Raw genomic sequence first — 6,547 nt, 5'->3', positions numbered from 1 at the left:
TAGTGAGCACCGTCAGAAGGCAAAAATGTCACTTTTCAAAAGTCACAAGCCAAATATCATTACTTTGATTCCATTTTATTGGAGCTAATTCCACATTCTCATCATGAAAAATGGTCAGAAGGCTTGTAAAAGGTACTTTCTAAAAGATGATACAACTTTTTGACTAAATTTTACGGTTGAATAAACACAAGTCCAAAATTACTATAATTGAATTTTGTACACATTTCTATCAATAAAAATGATAGAATATGATGACAGTTATTTTGGGGAGAGCATCTTCAACAATAACCATCGTTTCACGGTTCAATGAATATTAATTGAAAACAAAAATACGATTTTATAAATATCATAGGCATGTATTGTTTCATTTTGGTAACTGAAAATTATCTTTTCTCAACTTTTTCGTTATGTTCATGACCAATTAACATGCTTCAATGATTCAAAGGCGTTTAATTACACATTCACGCTTGAATGAACATGTGGAATGTGATCAGCTCGTTTTTACGTTATTAGAAAAATGCAATTTGTAACTCTGTATATCTTTCACAAACCTCCTTGCATAGTTCATTTGATTTGATTCTTATGAAAATCCCGATGTTTAATGCATCAGTGAGCACACAATATTCGAAAATTATGCAAATGAGAAGAAAGTTCTAGGCCTTAGCCCCACTCTGTGCCGTATCGAATGATTCTTTTGGTGTGCGCGGCTTTTAGATAGTGTTACCTTGAAGCCATGTGCGAAGTTTCATGAAATATTTGTTGGCAGAAGTAACAAAAACCGTCCATGACACAAACCCTCATTTCATATTTGTTAAAATTTTGACTTCCTCTCTCATAGACTTGTGTACATTAAAGGTGCATATATTTAAGAATAAGTAAGCCCTTATTCAATATGGTGGAACTTTTTTCACGGCTGTCTTTAGCAATGTCACTTGGCAGTAATGTTTATCAACCTATGGGCAGTCTTTCTGTGCAAAAATGAAATCGATTTGTATATTCATGGATGAGCGAGCACGCATCAAAGTGGGAAAATTTGTATTTTCAATGTCAAAGACTCATTTTAAAGGGTAATAAAGTGAATATTGGGGGCAAATTCGGTTTCAAATGTGACTTTAATTGCTGTTGTCTTATCATCCATCATTTCTATCACTACACACGTTCCGAACTTTAAATATTTTCATGGTTGAGCGAGCACATTCGAAAACTTAGGTATGAATACTCTTTATACTGCATAAATGCATACTTCCCTAACAATTTCTCATGATCAGTTTAATTTATGGACAAATCAGTCTGTCAGTGGTGGATCCAGAATTTCGAAATGGGGGAGGGGCCTATAATCGGGGAAGACATCAACATTTCCAAATTTTAACATGATCTAACAAGTTTTAGAGGATACTACCATAAACCCCTATGATGATACGTCACAATACAGGGGCCGCGGAACGGTTTTGAAAGTGGGAAGGGGGCTGACCATCCAGAAAATCACAATCGTATGATCATTTTTACATTTGTGTACATGCTTTTGGAAAAAAGTGAGGGGCTGAAGCCCCCAGCAACCCCCCCCCGCGGCCCCTGCAATACACTGTGCTCACTCAACCATGAACATACAATATCAAAATTGTGTGTGGAGTGGCTAAATGGATAGTAAAACAGCATAACACCATGAAATTCACCTAAAAACAATTTTTGCCCAACTTTGCATATGCACAATCTGAAAATCGATTCTTGTGACTTTCAAAAATAGTCATTTTCAATTCAATCTTTAATCACTCATGCATGACACAACCGATCAATCTCATTTTTCACCAGGAGTTGCTTAATGAGTGTAGAAAACCACCTACGAAATATCATATCTCAAAATAATTCTGTTCAAAAGTTACAGCAATTTGATTTAGGGGGACTTACTTTTTTTGTTGTGTATTTACTCAGGCCTAAACTGCATTGCTATCATTTACATTTATTGTTACATCTTGAACTAGTTGATGTATACAAGATACATGGGACCTTGGAATTCATGTTTCGCTAGTATCGTATGAAAGAGAGAGATTAGAACTTATCGTCCAAAATGATGCGAACTTAAGAGCATTGTTTTCATATTTATAAAGACACTGATAATAAAGAATATTTTTACAGTATATTTATCTTTAGTATCTTATTTTCTATTTATATACACCGTTTACACGCATTCTGTTTCTTTTGAAAATCTATTTGGAGTATATAAAATTTGAGCAAGATTATAAGATACATAACCTTTTGATACTTTATACGATTTTTGCAAGAGCGGAAGAGCCAATGTTTGTTGATTAGGATTGACAAGACAACTCACTGTTTTGAATGGATTTCAAGCGAATAACAAACGATTATATAATAAATCCAAACACAGATCTAAGTAGGCAGTGCACTCCCAATTAGTAAATGCTGAGTGCTGACTACGGAGTCTACCTCAACTATATAATAAAAAGCATGTTAATTTATATCTTTTGAAGAATATCTTACCCAAAATAAAATATTAATTTTCTTTCATGCAGAATATGCAATTTAGTTATTGCACAACCAGTTTTCATACGTGGCGATACAGGGGTGTCATCCCCTAAGATTTTTCAACCCTGAAACAAAAAGTAGAAAAAAAATGGGAGTACCCACAGGAACGAAGAATGCCTACAATGCAAGAGAGGTTTCTGTTAGAATTAACTGAACTAGACATTACCCATTCGGCAATGGGAGTCAATATTTCGGCACGATTATTACTTGACTTGAAATTAGGGCCCCCTAAGAAATCCTGGATCCGCGCCTGGCTCCCGCTCACATAATTCTAGCAGGGCCTACTCTGATGAGAAATTAAACGAAATTGAAAGCATCAAATGATTAAAATACAAATCGCTCGAGTTTCCCGCTCGCATTGATTATTTTTATAAGTGATATTACATTTATTCATGAACACATCATTATAAATCCATTATTCATTTGCCTCTTCTTCATGCATAGGCGGATCCATTAACATTTTCCAATTGCGCTGTGCGTTCGCGAATTTGATTTATCAGGTACCTATTATTTTCATGTATTCCATAAAGTTTTCTAAATATCCCTTTTCAGGTCTGATTATCAAAACGCATCAGCTAGCGCCGCTATGCTTGCATTTTTGATTGGCGGGTTATGTATGTCTCAATATTGATTGTATAACAAACTACCTAAAATCCCCTTTTCATGACAGTTTATCAAAAATTTCGGCTCTCGATTTGCGCTCGCATTTATGGTTAAAAATATATCAACTAATTAATGATGCATCCTATTCATAATAAAAAGGTGCTTGAATGTACAGTGTTCAGGCCATAATATCATCAGATTCCGCGCCCTCATTATGCATGTATACTAAGATATCAATTTAATAATTAAATTGTCCCTTTTTTTTAATCTCGCGCTTAGCAAGATGAATAGGAAGATATATAGTCATCATATTCATATGATAACATGTCCTAAGGATGTCAAGGTCCTATGTCTCAAAATTAAAGTAATAATGAAACATATCCGCTCTTTATCAAGTGCGATTTATATCCACCTTACAAGTTTCCTATAAAGTGTTTGAAATATCAGATCGGAATATCAAATATTTTAAGCTCGCTTTTATATTCATGATAAAAGATTATGTAGAATGCCTAGATTATAGGTCTAAATCTGAAACACGCGCGCGCATTTTCATTCACTTATCCAGTTTTAGATCACAATATAAAAAAATTCCGCTCGCCCTTTGTGCTCGAATTATTAATGTAGGAAGATCCCCTTTCTCATCCCTTTCATGATTTAAACATGAATAGAGTATCCCGTTCAAGGTCGAAATCACGATTTTTTTTTACGCTCGCACTTTGCGCTCGCATTATTAATATAGGAAGATTCCATTTTATTCATCTTTTTCATGATTTAGGAAACAAATCTAGAATTTTTCCGCTCGCACTTCGCGCTCGCATCAATTGATTTGATTTGATTTATTGTTTTCTTCTGCATCCATAACATTCGTATAATACATTTTTCATAACATAATAAACATAATATTAGCATTTTTGGCATGAATCATAAATAAAGAGTACTAAAAAAATAATTCCAGACAAAATTATTAACTATATGATATTCACAATTTGCAGGAGAAGGATTGTCATCATAAGCAGATTGCTTGAAAAAATGACAATCCCAAACTTATACTAATTGAATTAATACATTTATAAAGCAGAATGGGCATATATTTTCAAATACGAAACATGAATTCATGCAATATCATAGTGTGAAGATGAAGATGATAAAGCTGAGGGTGACGGTGATATGATGATGTTGTTGTTGTTGATGATGATGATGATTATGATGATGATGATGATGATAATGAAGGCCATGGAGATGATGGTGGTCATGATGAAGATATTGGTGATGACTAAATCGAAGGAGGAATAAATTCACGATAAAAAGGATACGACACAGAAATTTTACTTCAAATATTCTGATGATAACATAGATTTAACGTTAGCCTTAAATGAGTGAAGAGACGAAGATTGTTTTACAGACTCTGCTGGTAGAGAGTTCCACATATCTGGACCATGGTGTCTGGATCTCTGCGCAATAAGCAGTTTGGGGTTGATTAAATGGAAATTTGAAGTGTAACGGGTAGGGTATGAATGAATAGATGTATTAAGAGTATAAAAATTGTGAAATGAAGGTGGGAGCATGTTATTTACGTACTTAAACATAAGTAGTAAACTTTGAAGTGTATTATGTCAAATACTGTTAGAGTCTTTAGTTTATGGGATAATGGATTTGTGTGTGATAAATATTGGGAATCAGTACAGATTCGAATTGCTTTTTTCTGTAATAAGTATATTGTATTAAAGTTTTCCATTCTTTATGTAGAAATGTCAAAAATTTTCAGCTCGCGCTTCGCGCTCGCATTATTTGATTGTTGAAATATGTAATGTCTTCAGGGCTAAATGCAAGCAGTCCTTAAAAGGCACCTTTCGATCAGTTCAAAACGTATACAAACATTTTCTGCTCGCGCTTTGCGCTCGCATTCTAGAATTCGAGATCTCAAATCTAGAATTTTTCCGCCCGGACTTCGCTCTCGCATCAATTGTTAAGTAATACTGTATAGCTATCCTGTTCATGATTACAAAAAAATAATTAAAATTTTTTATGTAGAAATGTCAAAAATTTTCAGCTCGCGTTTCGCGCTCGCATTATTTGATTGTTGAAATATATCACGTTTTCGTGGCTAACTGTATGCAGTCTTTAACAGGACTGGTAGGCCTACCTTTCCGATCAGTTCAAAACGTTTATCACAAATTTCTACTCGCGCTTCGCGTTCGCAGTAATTATTGCAGGCACATCTTTTTTTCAAAAAGTTCAAATTTTAGGAAAAAATTCATGCAATTTAAAAAAAAATTGCACGCGCTTCGCACAGGCATTATAAAATAAGGATTATGATATTATACATTTATGTTGATTTAAAGAATAAAGCTAAGATGTGACTTGTAAGACTACCCCCTTCAAAGAAACAAACCCAAAAAAAATCTTCGAGCGGCCGATCGGGGAAAATATGGCTGAAAAAAAAAATTGGGCCCCTTTATTGGCGAAAGCTGGATCCGCCCCTGATTCATGTGCCTATGAAATAAGATAATTTAACATGCATTTAAGGCACTTATGATTGCCTGGGGAGGGAGGGGCCGCCATTTTTCCGAAAAGTACACAGGGGCGCCAAAATCAGGTCGAATTTGGGCCCCCCTCCCTACGAAATCCTGGATCCGCGCCTGTGCCTTCATACATTTAGCTCTTAATGCGCTGTTCCATTAAAATGCTCACAGCGCTTTACAATAAAATAACCCCAAAAAGGCAAATTCTCCTCTCCAAGTGCGGCTTACATGTACGAAAATATAAAGGGGGAGTACTGATCTCAGGGCCGACCGAATGGGTAGGGATCAGGCCGTGAAGGCGTGAACCCCCTTCTTACCTCCTGCCCCTGCCCCCTCGAGTGATACCCCCTTTTCCCCTTTTTCAGTTGTGTTTAGTTTGTCAGATTTTGTGAAAGAAAATGCATGTGATCGAGAGCTGCATGGCTTTTCATGAAATGATCCCCTCTCCCCCAAAAGGTCAAGCTTTCATGGCATGGTTTAATTTGTTTTTTTAAATCTGATTTAAGAATAATGGTGTATCTTAATTTTTCTCAAAACATGTGATGCTTCTCTCATGTATTTAGACCTCTAACATTTATTCACCATACCTGTCACTTTGTGGCGGCTGGAGCAAAAATTATTGAAAAGCTTTATCATTCCTCTCCGATACAATATAAACTATTTCAGAAAGATCAATTCAAGAATTCGATTAATCAATCTTATACTCCGAAACAGAGCCTAATATACACCTCGGGCGAGAACAGAAATTAGTGAAACGTATAAATCTAATGAAATGGTAGCAATGCAAAGGGGTTAAGGATTCTTTTCACCGATTATTAAGAACGGGGTGGCGTAATAATTTTGATGGGACATAACGTGGGAGAATATGGGAAAAATACAAA

Source organism: Lytechinus variegatus, chromosome 12, assembly GCF_018143015.1.
Source record: "Lytechinus variegatus isolate NC3 chromosome 12, Lvar_3.0, whole genome shotgun sequence".
Lineage (NCBI taxonomy): Eukaryota > Metazoa > Echinodermata > Echinoidea > Temnopleuroida > Toxopneustidae > Lytechinus > Lytechinus variegatus.
The sequence above is the reverse complement of the archived record's forward strand: the minus strand, read 5'-3'. Positions refer to the sequence as shown.